Source organism: Capsicum annuum, chromosome 3, assembly GCF_002878395.1.
Source record: "Capsicum annuum cultivar UCD-10X-F1 chromosome 3, UCD10Xv1.1, whole genome shotgun sequence".
Lineage (NCBI taxonomy): Eukaryota > Viridiplantae > Streptophyta > Magnoliopsida > Solanales > Solanaceae > Capsicum > Capsicum annuum.
Window position 1 is genome coordinate 67247791 of NC_061113.1, and position 19291 is coordinate 67267081.

Here is a 19291-nt window from a genome sequence, read left to right on the forward strand (position 1 = left end):
CTACCTTATTGAATAAGGACATGGATATCTCCAGGTTGGTTATGTACATACAATAATTGGGAGAGGAGAAAAAGAAATAGGTAGAGGTAGGGAAAGAAGTTAAGTTTCTCTGAGCAGGGTGGTGGCCAACAATAGAGTGGCAGGGATGGTGGTAAGTGGCCTAAGAAGAAGTAGGGAAACTCTAGGTCTTACTCAATGGCTAGTGATCCATACACAAAGCCATCAGATGGCAGACATTTTTATGGTGGCAATAACTTCAGGGGATAGGGTGCCCAATCTCAAGATAGTAGGCCCAAATCAGCTCTATCACATCCTTCCTGCAAGTGTTGTGGTAGATTGTATTAGGTTTTTTGTGAAGAAAAAAAGACAAGTGCTTCAGCTGTGGTCAACCACTGTATATGAAACTTTCCTATTGGTAAGGTTTCGTTTGGGCAAATAAGGTTCCAATTTCTTTATCATCAGCTCTTTCACCAAAGGGTGCACAATCTAGTTCTGACATAGGTCAAAATTATTTTTATTCTCTCACTACTGACAAGAGTCTGAGGCATCACCTGATGTCGTTAATGTTAAGCTAGAACTCTTTTCCAGTGATGTGTACTGTTTAATTTATTCGAGTTCCACTATCTCATATGTGACCTCATTTGTCCCTATGCATTTTTGTTTTGATCTGGAGTTTGTTTCAGACACTTTTTTTTATTTCTACCCAGGTAGGTGACTCTGTTGTTTCTAGGAGAGTCTATAGTGGGTGTGTGGTATCTGTTGGTAGTAAAGAAACTTTGGCATCTGTTGGTAGTAAAGAAACTTTGGTGGATTTTGATATCATATTGGGGATGGATTTTTCTCACTCGTTCCATGTTTCTCTAGACTATCAGAGTCATAAGGTTGTCTTTAAGTTCCTTAATTTAACCAGTTATTGAGTGGAAGGGTGCTTCTCTTGATCTTAGGGGAATATTTATATCGTATCTTAGAGCTCAAAGATTAATCTCCAAGAGGTATCTCTAGCATCTAGTCCATGATAAAAATTCTGACTCAGATGGTCCTTCTATGCAATCTATCCTGGTGGTGATTAAATTTCCTGAGGTCTTTCCTAGTGACATTCCTGGTGTTCCTCCTAATAGGAAGATTGAATTTGGGATTGATCTTGTTCTGTACACTCGTCCAATTTATATTTCTCCTTATTAAATGGCTTCAGCTAAGTTAAAGTAGCTTAAGGAGTAACTTAAGGATATTCTTGATAAGGGTTTCATCCATTCTAATATGTCCCTGTGGGGTGCACTGGTGTTATTCGTGTGTATGAATGATGCTTCCCTTCAGATGCGTATTGATTACCGACATATGAATAAGGTGATCGTAAATACTAGGTATCCTCTTCCATTGATAGATGATTTGTTTGATCAATTGTAGGCTGGGAAGTTTTTCCCTAAAATTGATCATTGATTCGTGTATCATTAACTTAAGATTAGGGAGGTGGATAACCCTAAAACAACTTTTCATACCCATTATGGGCATTTTGAGTTCTTGATGATGTCCTTTTGTTTGACCAATGCCCCGACGAAATTCATGGATTTAATGAATAGGGTCTTTCATTAGTTTTTGGATCTATTTGTCATTATTTTAATTTATCACTTCTTGGTTTACTCTATGAGTGAGGTGGATCATGTGAATCACCTCTGCATTGTATTCATACCTTGAAAGAGTAGCAGTTGTATGCCAAATTTTTGAAATATCAATTCTTGTTGAATGCTGCAACTTTTCTGGGTCATATCACTTCTAATGAGGGGATCATGGTGGATCCGCAAAATGATACAGTGGTTAATAAGTGGTCTAGACCCATGACTCCAACCTATATTCGGAGCTTCTTGGGTTTAGTTGGTTACTATAGGAGGTTTGTGGAGAGTTTTTTTACTCTAGCTGCTCCATTGATAAATTTAACTCTAAAGAAGGTTAAGTTCTTGTGCTCTGATGCTTAAAGGGGAGTTTAAAAAAGCTAAAGGATAAGTAGACTTCGACTCCTGTCTGGACTTTGACGAAAGGCACTGATGGGTTTGTGGTATACTATGATCATCCTGTGTTGGACTTTGTTGCATTTTGATGTAACATGGTAAGGTGATAGGTTATGCCTCCAGACAGCTGAAGGTGCATGAAAGGAATTATCCGACTTGGATCTTTTGGCTATGGTGTTTGTGTTGAAAATCTTGCATCACTATTTGTTTGGAGTTAATGTGGATATCTTCTCTGATAATAAGATCCTGCAGAATGTGTTTACTCAGAAAGAACTTAATCTCAATCAAAGGAGATGGCTTGATCTTCTCAAGGATTATGATTTGAGTCTTCACTACCACCTAGGTAAAGCTAACGTGGTTGCGGATGCTTTCAGCAAGTTATAGATGGTAGAGTCTATCTGTAATGACCCAAAATCACCTCCCGGGACGTCACATTGTGCTTAAGGCTACCAGTAGCCCCAAGCTAACCCTTTGAGCCTATTACTACATATAATAACTCAATTCGAGATGAAATAAATAAAACACTGGTACTATCATATCAAATGATAGGAAATACGGAGAAAATACTCGGTCCAAACGACCACAAAATTGGAAATCTCAATATACTAACAATCTGATAACTAGTCTGACAAAGCCTCTACTACTTCATGAACTAGAGAGCCATTGGGACAAGTCCCCAACTTACTCAAACTGAACTGAAAGCAATAATATATCTACTAAAACTCTAAAATGTTTAAAAATAGGTCCTCAAACCATGAGGACTCACCACTGTGGAGATGTAGACAAAGGTACTCGAAAATCACTGATGAGGCTGGGACTGAGCACCTGAACCTACATTATAAGACAATGTAGCACATAGACATATATGTGGATCAGCACTTGGGAATGTATTGAGTATATGCGGATGTATACATTTATAGAAAACAATATACATACTCATTAATTAAATCATATAGGCAATTAGGAATGACTCACATAGCTTGAATAAGTCTGAAATGTAAAGCTCATAAATCATGTATAATGAAGCATGTAACACAAATCTCGAGAGTCACTATTATTTAGCTTTAAAATCTGAACTCTTCTCTTATTATCATTGCTCAAAGACTAAAAAAACCTTTAAACAATATTTTCAAACTCATGCATATATCTCATGGAGAATAAAACTTCCTTAATGCTCAAGAACTTAGAACTCTTTTAAACTCAAGACACTTGGAACTCGGAATTCTATAACTCTTACTAGTAGAGATAACTACTTTCTTCTTGGGAAAATTTTACTTTAAGAAACTATTTTGAAAATCTTACTATTAGGGAAAATCACTTATCTCAAAGCTTTAGGAAAAATATTCTATCTCTCTCTTAACTGACATAAACCATGCAAGCTACATGGAGTCCAATGTCCTATCCTCCTAAGGAAGAAACCTCACATTGGGGAGAGGCGCCATACTCTTGCCAGAGAGTATAACCTCAACTTAGTAATCACTTATCTTGGCCTTGGGCTCATAAATCTCAATCCTATGGTGGTACGTAGTTCTGGAGTATGAAACCGTAGTAACATACCCAACTCGGTGCTAAATACTACTCCCTTTAGTTAGCTACACTCATCTCATAGAAATCTACTTTAAAAATAATCTCGTGGTTCATAAAGAACCCAACTATAAAATCTGTAATCTCATGTAATAAAGTGGATTTCAAAGCTACTATGACCATTAAGGTCAAAACTTTCTCAATAATCTCAAACTACTCAAATCATGGGTTCTTATAGCACAAAAGTTCATGAAATTGCAAATCTCAAGTAGGACTTAATGACCCATAATCAAATCTCAAGTTAAGACTCAATAAAATGTATACTAGATATCATATGGACTCATTAATCATACAGAAATCTAGAATTTACAGCAATTTGTCTCAAAAAAAATCTCAACGTACTCATATACTTCAATTTCTAGAGCATTGCAACCAGTAAATTTTCAAGGAATAAAAATATAGGGTATAAACCCAGCTTCAATTTCTTAAGAAAACATGTAAAATCTTGCTATTTGACTTTCAATTCATTAGAAACATCAAAAACTTGCAACCAATAACAATGGGTGAAAATCCCCAATTCAATTTCATGTAAAATCTCATAAATTGTAGAAAACGTATTGTTTAAAATAAGTCTTTGGGCACAAGGGTGAAAGGATTACCCTTGTTCAAAACCCCATATACCTTAGTTTGCATAATTGGATGTACAAGCTTGTTTGAAACTCTTTCTCTTACTCTTTGAGAGAGGGTTCTTGAAGCCTTAGACTTGGGGAACTCAAATATCAACTCAATTTGAAGAATTTATGGTGAGTTCTTGAATTTTTTGGGGAAGGGTTTTGGATTTGCTCTTGAGAGAGAACCCCTAGCTCTTGGATGTTTTGGAAAATAATGAGTCTATCTGCTTTGTTTTGAATATATCAGGGTATTAAAAGGGAAAATACCCAAAATATCCTTTTAAAAATGACTTAAAAATACTGAATGAGATTTACGATGGTTAGAGCGACGGTCCATCACTGTTCTGACAGTCCGTCAGATTATTCGTCGCCCGTTGGTCAGAAAAAGGCCACACTGCCTTAGTTGTGATAGTCCATCGCAAGCTTGATGGTCCGTCATCTTGGCCATTGCACTTGGGCCAGAAGAGCGAGTCACTACCTTGGTTGTGACTGTCCAGGCGACGGTCCGTTTCAAACTCGACGGCCTGTCAACCTGTCCATCGCACCTGGGCGATTTTGACAACTCTCAGTAAAACGGCTATAACTTCTCACCCTAATACCAGATTTGGATAAAACTGGTATTGTTGGAAAGCTAATTCAATTATCTACATGAAAAAAGTCAATATTAGAGAAATTCTACATGATTTAAAATATTTCTCACTTGGGAAGTCAGCCATTACTCTTCTTAAAGATAAAACTTAACTTAAAGAAAATCTGGGGTATTACACTATCAAATATGGATAAGGAGAAGGGTAAGTGGGTTAAGGATTTTCATCATTTGGCTAACCTTTGAGATCTCTTCTTGGACTCTGAGTATGGTGATGTATTGTGCAGAAAGTGGCACGGTCGTCCCTTTATGCTGAAATCAAGAACAAGCAGATGTTAGATCATATATTTATGAGGATAAAAAGTGAGGTAGGTAGGCATAAGGTGGTAGATTTAAAGATTCGTGGTGATGGTACCTTATGGTACTAAGGAAGATTATGTGTTCATGATATAGATGATTTGGATGAAAGGATCTTGGCTGAGGTGCATGAGTCATGCTATGTTATTCATCCTGGTTTGACAAAAATGTATCATGAACTCAAGGAGAAGTATAGGTGGAATAATATGAAGAGGTATATGGATAACTTTGTAGATAATTGCATGGTGTGCCAACAAGTGAAAGTTGAGCACATGAGCGCGCGGAGGATTGTATCAAAAGATTGAGCTACCTGAATGGTATTTGGAAGTAATCAACATGGATTGTTTTTACGATCTTCCTCGCTCTCAAAATCAATTTTATTTGATTTGGTTCATCTTGGATTGGATGACAACATCCTCACTTTTTGCAAGTAAGGACTAACTTCTCGGCTAATGACTATGTAATATTCTTTTCATCTAAATTTTTGCGATCATTTAAGAAAGGTTTGGGGACTAAGGTTAGTCTTAGTACTGTATTCCACCTGCAATCAGATGGGAAAGTAGAAAGGACTATGCTGATGTTAAAAGATATGCTTCGTGCCTATGTGATTGACTATGGTGATAGTTTGGTTGAGCATTTTCCTCTTATAGAGTTCGCATTTAGCTACTAGTCTAGCATTTGAATGGCTCTATTTGAAGCATTGCATGGTAGGAGATGTAGATATCCTATTAGGTTATTTAAGCTCTGTGAGGCGGATATGTATAGCCCAAATTTTGTTCACCAATATGTGGAGAAGGTTAAGGTGATTCAGAGTAGGGTTAAGGCCTCCCAAAGTTGCCAGAAGTCCTATGCGGATGTAAGGCAAAGGGACTTAGATTTCAAGGTTGGGAATAGGATATTCTTAAAGATGTCTCCCATAAAGAGAGTGGTGGAATTTGGGAAGAAGGGGAAGCTCAGTCCCTGGTACGTAGGTTCTTATGTGATTTTATGAAGTGCTAGAAATATCACGTATGAGTTGGAATTTCCTTTTAGTTTGAGATCCATTCACCCGGTTATTCCATGTCTCTATGTTGAGAAAGTGTATATGTGATCCTTCACTATGTTGAGAAAGTGTATATGTGATCCTTCATAAATTATGCCAATCATGGATATTGGTATTTCTAATTCCCTATCTTATGAAGAGATCCTTGTTGAGATCTTGGATTGTCAGGTTCGTCGGCTGTAGGTCAAGGATGTGGCCTCGGTAAAGGTTCCTTAGAGGAACCACAAAGTGGAAGAGGAAACATAGAAAGCTAAAGAGGACATGAAGTGCAAGTATATGTTTCTGTTTTCTGCTCTGGAAATTTGTGCGGAAGGTATGTGTTCTTCATAACGTCTTTGTTCTCAAACATTGTTAAAGGAAAGATTAATTTGCTTGCATCTTTGTTTTATGTCTTTGTTAAATGTAACAGTGGGGACATTTGGGAGTTTAATTGTGCTTGTACTTCCATCATTTAGGGACTAATGATCCAAGTGGGGGTTAATTGAAACACCCTAAGTTTTGACCCTTAGAAATTTCATTGGTTTTGAGCTTCTATACATCATATGACTTGCGGGTATTTTTTGCATGATATGGATACAGTTTAATGACCTTAGTCATATGTTGGTCAGGGTGATATTGGCCAAGTTTTGTCCAAGGTATGAATGGATATCATAAGGGTAGTATGGAGATAGTATGAGTAGTATAGTCCAATTCGTATATTATCTAGTGTCCAACCCTTTTGATTCTGTCTTGGATACAGTTTAAGGGTACCACTCATATGGTATGGGTACAACTTTTTCAAAGGGATTCGTATAGTTGACACGACCCGAACTGAGGCCTTGTCGTAATGGTACCTCAAGTTTAACAAGGACCAAAGATCACCCCATTATCCAATCCAACCAATCAACAACCACAATGAAATCAAGATAATAACTACGTTCATATCCATACCATAACATACCATACCCAATTCCACAGTTTGTCCATACAAAGCCTCTAAAATAAATTCAAAAATATCCGATCGGGACATGCCTTCGATCGTAGCAAAAACCAATGTCCAAGTTTAAACAAATAAAGACATAAAAAAACTCAAACAAGAAATGGATTCTTCCAAGGTATGAAAGATCACCACTTCAAGTCGACCTAAGCTGATACCAAGTTCAATCACTTAGTATGAGGTATAAGAGTATGACCAACACCTTCATAGCATGGGGATATAGCATGGAAGACGGTTAGCGGTTGGAAAGCTAGCATGTAACTCAAGGATAAGGATAAAATAGTGTCAACAGTTCAAAACCATTCAACCAATACACTTAACCAATTCAACACATACATATACATATGTATATACTATGCCATGGCAGGAAATAAAGATTAGCATGAACTTTGAAAATCTGAACCTGGGTTGTATAGCATAACCATCATATAACAAGTCACCTACAAGCTATATAGGCCTATCTCTTCCATAGCTGGAAGGGCCTTAGTGCATGTAGCCACATGAACTATAGAATATCCATAACATTATATGGCTATATAGGGGACTCAAATCTCCCACCATAATTAAGGTAAAATAGCACCAATGTATACAATATTTTTATGAGTGGTAAATTTACCACTTATTTGCACTCAATATTCATACCCACTACAATGATTTAAATTTCTAAATGAGTCACATTTGTGGTGGGGGAACATTCATCTTTAGAGTGGTAATCACACTAATTAAATGAGATAGATGTGCTCAAAGTTGTATAGTTGGTTTGTTATCATTAAAAAGGGGGAATATTGCTATATGTAATTTTGATTATGAGCAGCTAACTGCAAGGGACCAGGTCTCTGGATGTTCATGATACAGTACAGCTGGTATGGGTGTCTGCACAATTTTTTCCTCTTGTGTAACAAACTTACAGTAGTTGTTCGTACTGAATAGGACACTTGGTCCAATGATATTTAAGCCCTAATCATCACTCAGTTATAAAAAGAAAAATGAGGTTTCTTAATCAGATAGTATTTTACACAATTTAAAATAGTGAAGAGAGGAAGCAAAAACCCTAATTCAACACTGCTCAAGTATTGCTCATGTTCTTATCTTTAAAGTATGATTAAAGAGTGAGGAGTGTTCTTGAGTGCTGATTTATAATTGAACTACTCATGTGATATGAGTAGTTTTTTCTTTTGTTGAGAAAAGTGTTTAGGTAGAGTTGCCTAAGCTTGATTCTAATTAGAGGTATCTAGTGTAGAAAGTCCTTGGCTAAGTTGCTAAGATGAGCTTATAGTAGAGTTATTATCAGTGAAAAGGAACCCAAGTTAGGTTCAGTGAAGGCTGTAATAAAGAGTTTGATTATAGTGGTTTTTGAGGTACTTGTAAGAGAAATCCATGGTTTTTCCGTACCTTGAGCAAAGAGGGTTTCCATGTTAAATTCTTGTGTCATTACTCTTCCTGCACTGTCTCTTACTTCTTGGTTATTTTTTGTACTTTTCCTCTAATTCACTTTGAGGGACCTGGTCCCTCACTATGTGGTTCAACCCCTTTGTATTTCAATAATCTAAAATTAAACAAGATCATAAAGACAAAACATAACAATTAGCTAAGTGAAGAGATGCAAAAACAAACTTACTGACTTTTCTCAAAAGCGGAAGGAACTAAAACAATATGAAAATTGAGTTATTAAAATCGATATAAAACAAGTAAAACTCAATTAGTAAACTTTATAAAACTTAAACCAAAAGGAAGTAACTTGAGATGTTATTATAAAGAAATTCACTTTCATGCAGTCATCATAAATCGTGATAATTAAGTAGAAGAAAGCATTAAGTCATTCTTAATTTTAGGAGTTTGTCTTAACCGACACAAACCATGTGAGCATCATAGAGTTCAATGTCTTTCCCATATTGACAAAATTCATACCATACTTTGTCGGGATATAAGACAAAATCTGAAATTGTGGATTCAATATTGAGCCCAAAGGCTAAAACAGGAGTTGCCCTAACTGCAGACAATCCTATCCTATGGTGGCAACATAGTTTCGGGAAATATGTTGTCTAAACATATATTCATTTTGGCACTAAATAGTTATCCCATAAAATATACTAGTTGCTCATAATATGTAAAACACCCTGGGTTTTGACCCTTAGAAATTTATTGAGTTTTAAACTCTCTAGACATCATACGACTAAGGTTACTAGTCATATGTTGGGGTACAGTTTAGGGAGACTTAGTTGTATCTTAATTGAACATCCTTGTAGGGTACAATGCAATCCCCCAAGCAAACATGATAATGAACATCTTGTGGGGTACATGGGAATCCCCCAAGAAACTATATAAGGTAATCTATAGGAACATAGGAATCCTTTCTTCTCTAAGAGATTGGCTAAGAATATTTGTTGCCTATAGTCGGTATGCTGATACCACTAATTATAGCCTTGTTTAATAATAAATGGAATGGTGAATTGGTTGTATGGTAATGGTTTTAATTGGGCAATAATGGTAGGGGTGTGATAGATAACCGTAAAGGTGTGAGTCCAATGGACGAACACTGGAAGCTCATATTTGCCGACATAAGGATTGGTCATGGAAACCATATATGATACTTATGGGTACACGAGAATCCCCTAAGTACACTTGTACATATGTATCATGAAGGTAAAGGGTACACGGGAATCCCCTACCCCTATGGCATGTCCAGTTTATGCGGCTACATGTATCGAGTCCCGTTCAGGGGGTTACACTGGACCCATATAGCCCATGGGTGGTTCTAGGATGATTAATCTACACATACCCATGTTAATGGTTTTAAAGACATGCTAAACCCAATTTTCTTTCCCAACATATTTATAAATATATATATATATATATGGTTGTGAATACATATCATTGGTTTACTTAGTTTTAATGGTTGGTATTGTTTTATCCTTATCTTGAGTTCTTGCTAACGTTCACCCACTAACCTATCTTCCAGCAGTTTTATCCCCATACGATACAAGAACTAGTCATTCTAACCTTCCTACTTAGTGATCAAATTTGGGATCAGCTATTAAATTGAAGTGGTGAACTTCCATACTCTAGAAGGCTCTATTTTATATCATGGATGTCTATACATACTTTGGTTATTTCATGGATATTGTTTTTGGCTATAGTTTGGGGCATGTCCCAACCGGATATTGTTTTGCCTTCAGTTGGAGGCTTTGTTGAACTACTATAGGTTGGTATGGGCGATGTCGGTAGTGGTGTCAGCCTTAATATTGGCATTGGTATTAGGGCTGATACCGTGTGACTAAATTTATGATTGTTCTATCATTTTATGTTATGTTATAGAAAGGAACTTGGTTATTATATCGGTTTAGTTGTGGTTATTAGTTAAGTTTTAGATGGTTGGACTTGTTTGGGTTGGTCATGGGCATGGACTTATCCCAGATTCTAGTTTCGTAGACATACGCTATCTTTTTATATACTTAGAATTCATTCAACTCAGGGCATGTGTTTGGAGGTTGGGTTGGGTAATGAGGGTGGTATCCAGTCTTGGTTGGACTTGAGATGCCCATTACGACAAGGCCCTAATTTGAGTCATTTTAAGTTGGTATCAAAGTTTTAGTTTCATGGTCAATTGGGAGTCTATAAATCCATGTCGAGTAGAGTCTCTTTTAAGGGTGTGGAGCATGCCACACTCATAAGGGAGAGGCTACATGGCATTTAGGAATGTTTCTCTTTCTTGTGTTCTTATTTTGAGCTATAAAATCTAAGGTCTTGGATTCTTGTGATTTCCATTTTCTCATTTTTTTTAGATCATGCCTCCTAGATAATATGAAGCTCATGAAAACTCCTCTGTCCTAATTGGGGAATAATGTTGACAGGACATGCTCTACCCATACTCAGTCTAGGGATACAATTCCTAATTATTCTGGAGTTCCACTAGTTCTTTCTAGTCATCCTCTGGGTTACATGATGAATGTAGAGTTTTGACAGTTAATTCGTATGATTGCTCAGTTGGTAGCTTCTCAGGCTGAGCATGGTTCATCTTGTATTTCATTTTTTGAGGATACAAGGTTTGTCCAGTTTATGAGGTTGATTCCTCCAACTTTTACTGGTGTTAAGGTAGAGGAGGATCGTCAAGGTTTTTTGGATGAAATAGAAAAGATCTTTAGGGTGATGCAGTCCACTAATATGGAAAGGGTGAATATTACTACCTATCAGCTAAAGGATATGGTGTACCAATTATACGAGGAATGAGATAGGGAAAAGGTTGATGTTAAGGAGTCATATTTATGGGAAACTTTCTCTGATGTATTTCTAGAACACTTCTTTTCTTAGAAGTTGAGGAAAGCAAAAGCAGAGGATCTTGTTAATTTGAAATAGGGGAAAATGCCAATCAAGGAATATGCATTGAAATTTCACCAGTTGTCTAGGTATGCTGCAGAAATAGTGTCTGATATAAGGGCCAAGATGAGTAAGTTCGCTTTAGGACTGTCTCATGAGATTATCCTTGAAAGTAAGTTACTGATCAAGGACATAGATATTTCTAGGTTGGTTGTACATATGCAATAGGTGGAGAAGGAAAAGAGGAAGTAGGCTGAGGTAGGGGAAAGGCAAGGTAAAAAGCTCAAGTTCTTTGAGCAGGGTAGTCAACAAAAAAATGGTAAGGATAGTAGTAAGTAGCCAAAGAAGAAGTGAGAGTGTTCTAGTTCTTTCTCTACAGCTAGTGCTCCCTACCCGAAGCCTTCGGGTAACAGGCGTCCGCAAGGTGGCGATAACTTTAGAGCATAGGGTTCCTAATCACAGGCGAGTGGGGCTCAGTCAGCCTCATCATGTCCTTTTTATAGTTTCTGTGGATGGTTACATAGAGGTTTTTGTGATGAGAAAAGGTATAGGTGATTTAAATATGGTCAGCCAGGACATATGCTTAGAAATTGCCTAGTTGGTAAGGTCGCTTTGGGGGCAAACAAGGTTTCGGTTGCCTCTTCATCTGCTCCTGCACCAAAGGGTGCTGCTTCTGTATCTATTTTTGCTTCTAGTACCAACGCTGGCTAGAATTGGTTATATGCTCTTGCATACCAACAGGAATCCAAGGCATCACCTGATGTCGTGACTGGTATGTTGAAAATTTTCTCCCTTGATATGTATTATTTACTTGATCTAGGGTCTACTCTCTTTTATGTAATCCCATTTATGGTTGTGTATTTTAATTTTGGTCTCGAGGTTATTTTGGATCTTTTTTATATTTCTATCCCAATAGGTGACTCTGTGTTTACTAAAAGAGTCTATAGGGGGTGTGGTATCTGTTTGTAGTAAGGAGACTTTGGTGGTTTTTTATGAATTAAACATGGTGGATTTTGATGTCATTCTGAGTATGGATTGGTTACATTCTTGTTATATGTCCTTAGATTGTCAGACCTATAAGGTTGTCTTTAGATTCCCGGTGAACCAGTTACTGATGGGAGGGTGGTTCCCTATCCCCTAAGGGGAGGTTTATATCATATCTTAAAGTTTGGAGATTAATCTCCAAGGGGTGTCTCTGTCATCTAGTCTAGGTTAAAAATTCTAACTTGAAAGGTCCTTTTTTGCATTCGTTTCCATTAGTGAATGAATTTCCTGAGGTCTTTCCGAATGATTTTCCTGGTGTTCCTCCGGATAGGGAGATCGAGTTTGGGATTGACTTGGTTCCGGACACTCATCCAATATTTATTCCTCCTGATAGAATAGCTCCGGTTGAGTTAAAGGAACTCGAGAAGCAACTTAAGTATCTTTTGGATAAGGGTTTCATCCATCCTAGTGTATCCCCGTGGGGTGCATCGGTATTATTCATGCTAAAGAAGGATCATTTCCTGTAGATGTACATTGACTATCGGCAGTTGAATAAGGTGACGATTAAGAACAAGTATCCTCTTTAAAAGATAGAGGACTTGTTTAATCAGTTATAAGGTGCCAAATTCTTTTCTAAGATAGATCTTCAGTCTGGGTATCATCAGCTTAAGATTAGGGAGGAGAATATCCCTAAGAAAGCTTTACATACTCTGTATGGGCACCTTGAGCTCTTGCTAATGTTATTTGGGTTGACCAAACCCTAGCGGTATTCATGGATTTGATGAATAGGGTTTTTCATCAATTTTAGGATCTATTTGTCATTGTGTTCATAGATGACATCTTAGTGAATTCTAAAAGTAAGGCAGATCATGTCAATCACCTCTGTATTGTGTTGTAGACCTTGAAAGAGAAGCAGTTGCATGCCAAATTCTCAAAATATGAATTTTGGATAAACACTGTTGCTTTTTTGGGTCATATTATTTCTAGTGAGAGGATCATAGTGGATCCATAAAAGGTTGTGGTGGTTAAGAAGTGGCCTAGACCCACGACTCCAATCGGCATTCAGAGCTTCTTGGGTTTAGCTGGGTAAAATAGGAGGTTTGTGTTAGTTTTTCTATGATAGCTGCTCCATTAGCTAAATTGACTCAGAAGAAGATAAAGTTTTCTTGGTCGGATGCTTGTGAGGGTAGTTTCAAGAAGCTGAAGGATAAGCTAACTTCGGCTTCATTTTTTACTTTGCCTGAAGGCAATGAAGGGTTTTTGGTTTATTGTGATGCATCTCGAGTGGGACTTAGTTGTGTTTTGATACAGCATGGAAAGGTGATAGCCTATGATTCTAGGCAGTTGAAGGTGCATGAGAGGAATTATCCTACTCATGATTTGAAGATTTTAGCGGTGGTGTTTGCATTGAAAATTTGGAGGCACTATTTGTATGGAGTACACGTGAATATCTTCTCGGAGCATAAGATTTTATAGTATGTATTCACTCAAAAAGAGCTTAATCTCAGGCAAAAAAGATGGCTTGAGATTCTCAAGAAATATGATATGATTCTTCAGTACCACCCAGGTAAAGCTAACATGGTTGCTTATGCTCTTAGTAGGTTGTACATGGGGAGTTTAGGTCATGTGGATAAGGAGAAACGGGTATTGGTGAAGGATATTCAGCACTTACCTAATCTTGGAGTTTGTTTTTTAGACTCCAAAAATGGTGGTGTGTTGGTACACGAAGTGGTTCAGTCGTCTCTTGGAGCAGAAATCAAGGAAAAGAAATTTCTAAATCCTATCTTAGTAAAGATCAAGGGTGATGTAGGTGGGAAAAAGGTGATAGTATTTGAGATTAGTGGTGATGGTACCTTGCAGTACCAAGGGAAGTTATATGTTCCCAATATCGATGGTTTTCGTGAAAGGATATTGGTTGAGATGCATGAATCACTCTATGTTATTCATCCCAGTTTGACGAAAATATATCATGATCTTAAGGAGATATATTGGTGGAATAGTATCAAGAGGGATGTGGCTGATTTTGAGGCTAAGTGCATAGCGTGTCAATAAGTAAAGGTTGAGCATATGAGGCTCGGAGGGTTGTATCAAGAAATTTAACTGACGGAATAGAAATGAGAGGTGATCGATATGGATTTTATTACTGGTCTTCATTGATCTCAAAACCAATTTAATTTGGTTTGGGTCATCGTAGATAGGATGACAAAGTCGGCTCGCTTCTTTCCACTGAGGACTAACTTTTTGGCTAAGGATTATGCGAGGTTGTATCTTTGTGAAGCTTTATAAGGTATTATTTTGACTATCTCTGATTGTGGTACGCAGTTTTCATCTCACTTTTGGCAGTCGTTTCAGAAAGGATTGGGGACTAAGGTTAGTTTGAGTACTGTTTTTCACTCCACAGACGATGGGCAAGTAGAAAGTACTATTTAGATGTTAGAGGATATGTTTCGTGCGTATGTGGTCGACTATGGCGGTAATTTGGGTTGAGCATCTACCTCTTGTAGAGTTTTTTTACAATAATAGCTATCGTTCTAGCATTGGGATATCTCTTTTTAAGGCATTGTATGGTAGGAGGTGTAGATACCCTATTTGGTGGTTTGAGCTTGGTGATGCAGATGTGTTTGGACCGTAATTAGTTTATCAGGCAATAGAAAAGGTGAAGGTGATTTGGGGTAGGCTTAAGGCTGCCTAAAGTCGTCAAATGTCTAATGCATAAAGCATAGAAACTTAGAGTTTGAGGTTTGGGGATAAAGTATTCCGAAAGGTGTCTCCCATGAAGGGAGCAATACGGTTTAGGAAAAAGGGGAAGCTCAATCCCTAGTATATTGGTCCTTATGTGGTTTAGAGGAGGGTTGGTAATTTTCATATAAATTCGAGTTGCTTTTTATTTTGACCTTCGTTCATTCGGTATTCCATGTCTCTTTGTTGAGAAAGTGTGTAGGTGATCCTGCAGCGGTTATTCCTTTAGAAGGATTGGGTATTTTGGATTCTCTTTCTTATGAGGAGATCCCGATTTAGATCTTGGATCGCCAGGTTCATCGATTGCAGACCAAGTCTTGGTAAAGGTTCAATGAAGGAACCACAAGATGGAAAAGGCTATATGGGAAGTGGAAGGGGACATGAAGTCTAAGTATCCACATTTGTTTTCTGGTCTGGATATTTATGTGAAAGGTATGTGTTCTTGATCACATCTTTGTTTTCAAACATTGTTAAAGAAAAGGTTGATTTCCTTGCATCTTTGTTTTATGTTTGTTAAAGGTAAGATTAGAGGAATCTAGGGGTGTAAATCATGCTTGTACTACCTTATTCGTCATTCGGGGATGAATGATCCTAGTAGAGGAGACTGAAACACCCTAGGTTTTGAACCTTAGAAATTTCCTGAGTTTTGAACTCTCTGGACATCATACGACTAGGGGTACTAGTCATATGTTAGGGTAAGGTTTAGGGGGGACTTAGTTGTATCTTAAACAGGGTGGGTCGGATGGGTTATGACCAAGGTACAAATAGATCATACTAGTTATATAATGGGGTACGAGTAGTATAATCGTAAGTCGTATGATGCCCTAAGTTTATCCTAGGAGATCCTATTCTTCATAAGGTACGGGTTAAGGATAATAATCATATGGTTGGATACGGTTTGGCCTTGGTGGTCGTATGTTGGATAGTGTTGGGATACAAGGTGGTGCCTAAGGTATGAGTAAGGGTACCACTCGTACCCTAGGGTACGGTTGGGGGTGGTCGTACCTTTCTGTGGGACTTTTATACAGTTTAAGTTAGGGGTAATCTTGGTATAACCACTTAAGGCCCCAAAACTTATATCACTATTGGGATATCATTTACCATAATATCCTAATCTTAAACACTTGGAAATTCTCTCAAAGGCTCTTGGGTCAAGGAAGAATAGCGTTCCGTCAATAGGATTAATTTGGCGCTTACAAGGGTAGTTTTTCTCCGTCATCTTTATAATCTAAGGCATGTTACTCGTCCCTCATTGTTAGTTCCAACTAAAGGCATATTTTATGAATTTTTTTCATGGCATCATTATTATATGGTTTTGGGTTTTCAAATATATGTTGGGGGTTTGGTTATAATGGTTGGTTATGGCCTTCTCATGTCTTTTACTTATGGTTTTCATATTATAATAATGGTTTGAGCACTTGGTTGCATGGGAATGGTTAATTGGTATTTGGTTTTGGCTTTGGAAACACTATGCCCCAACATGTTTGATAAAAGTCCTATGAGAATGCTTTTACAATATTTTTGGACTTTTAATGGAACTATTGCATGGTACAACTTGATAATGGAACCCTAAATAGTACAAATGGTTTGGAATGGTTAAATGGTAAGGTCTTGGTGGTCATGGTTATGGTTTAATTGAACTTCCTTGTGGGGTACAAATGAATCCCCTAAGCAAACATGATAATGAATATCTTGTAGGGTACATGGGAATCCTCCAAGCAAATAAATAAAGTAATCTATGGGTACATGGGAATCCCCTCTTCTCTAAAAGGTTTGCTGAGGACTTTACTTGCAAGCTATAGTTGGTATGACGATACCATTAATTATGGCCTTGGTTAATAATAAATTGAATAGTGGATTGGTTATGTGGTAATGGTTTTAATTGGGAAATAATGGCAGGGTGTGATAACTCACTGTGCAGGTATGCGTCAATTGATGAACACTAGAAACTCATATTTGCCAACATGAGGATTGGTCATGTCGACTATATATGATAAGAAGATTGGTCATGTCGACTATATATGATACTTACAGAGTACATGGTAATCCCTAAGTACACTTGTACATATTTATCATGGAGGGTGAAGGGTATAGGAGAATCCCCTACCCCATGGTATCTCCAGTTCATGCGGATACACGCATCAGGGCCCGTTTACGGAGTTGCATTGGACCATATAGCCCGTGGGTGGTTCTAGGACAGTTAAGCTACATATACTCAGGTTAATGGTTTTAAAGACATGCTAAACCCGATTCCCTTTTTCGGCATAATTATATATATATATATATATATATATATATATATGGTTGTGAATGCATATGGTTGGTTTACATGGTTTTAATGATTGGTATTATTTTATCCTTATCCTGAGTACTTGTTATCATTCACCCACTAACCCATTTTCAAGCAGTTGTATCCCTACGTGATGCAGGAACCATCCATTCTACTCTTCCTGCTTAGTGATCAAATTTGGGATCAGCTATTGGATTGAAGTAATGATCTTTCATACTCCGAAAGGATCCATTTCATATCATGGATTTCTTTACGTACTTTGGTTATTTCATGGATATTGGTTTTGGCTATGGTTGGGGGCATGTCCCAACCAGATATTATTTTACCTTCAATTAGAGGCTTTGTGAAAATATTATGGATTGGTATGGGCGGTGTTGGTAATGGTGTCAGCCTTAGTATTGGCATTGGTATTGGGGCTAATACCGTGTGACTAAATTTATGATTGTTTCATCCTTTTATATTATGTTATAGACAAGAACTTGGTTATTATATCGGTTTGGTTGTGGTTATGATTGGGTTTGTCATGGTCATCGATCTATCCTAGAGTCTGGACTTGTACACATACGTTATCTTATTATATGCTCGAAATTCATCTGAATTTGGACATACGTTTGGAGGTTGGGTTGGGTAACGGGGGTGGTATCCGATCCTAGTTGGACTTGAGATGCCCATTACGACAAGACCCTGGTTTAGGTCATGTCAATATGTCTTAAAACATTTTCTGAAAATCATGCTTGACTCAAAATAATGTATCATGAACATATCTATCTCTATGAGCCTTGGCTCTAAATTTATTTAACATTTTTGAACTTTAACTTTCAAGATAAGATTAATTTCTTCTCTTTCCAAGACATTAAATAAACATAAAGATTTTTTGTAATTTTTCATGAATATAAACTTATAAATTTTAAACAAACTTTCAAGTAAAACTTAATCAATCTTTCTAAGACATCAAATAGACTTTCAAATTCATTAGAGAAAATTCACAAAGATTCTTGAAAAATCAAATAGACGTGAACTAGAAATCAATTCAGGGTAGGAACTCAAAATTTGTAAAAAAGAATTATAATAAGCATGAAATATTCAAAAATATCAAGAGATAAGGAATTAAACTTATAAATCTTGACTTCTCAAAAATCCTAACTTGATTAGTGGATTAAAACTAAAATTGAATTTGATTGTGGAGAGAACATGGTTACCACATTGAAGGATTATCTTTACATATCTGAGGAGTTGAGAAAATTGAATAATATTTGATGGAACCTTGCTTGGAGATCACATAAGATTTGATTTTCTTAAAATCCTAGCCTTGGGGTTTGGGAGAATAGAGGAGGAAATAACTGATGAAATTCTCACTGATTTAGAGCTAAATAGGGTAAAATAATCAGGCTAGGAGAATCTTATAGAGGTGTAAATCCAAAATTCCCCTAATAATAACTAAAAATTGAAGAAAATTTATCGACGCAGGTGTGTGCGGCGTGCCCCCAGATATGCCATCACTATTTGTGCACCGCACCTGCCATCATACACACTAGGCAGTGAGCTCCTTCACATAGCTTCACGGTGTGAGGCTCTCTAGGTGCGATGTACAAGCTACTTCTACATCTAAAAACTACTTCTAAGTACCACAACACAATCTAAATGATTTCTAATTTATTCATGGCTCTCAAGACTTGAATTTTGGGGCTCAACCTAGTCTAAGAAATATTATGAACATGAAAAAATTTTCAAGACATTACAGATTAATACTTTTATTTTCATAAAACAAAAAAGGATATGAGCTTTGATAGAAGAGACTGGCTCAC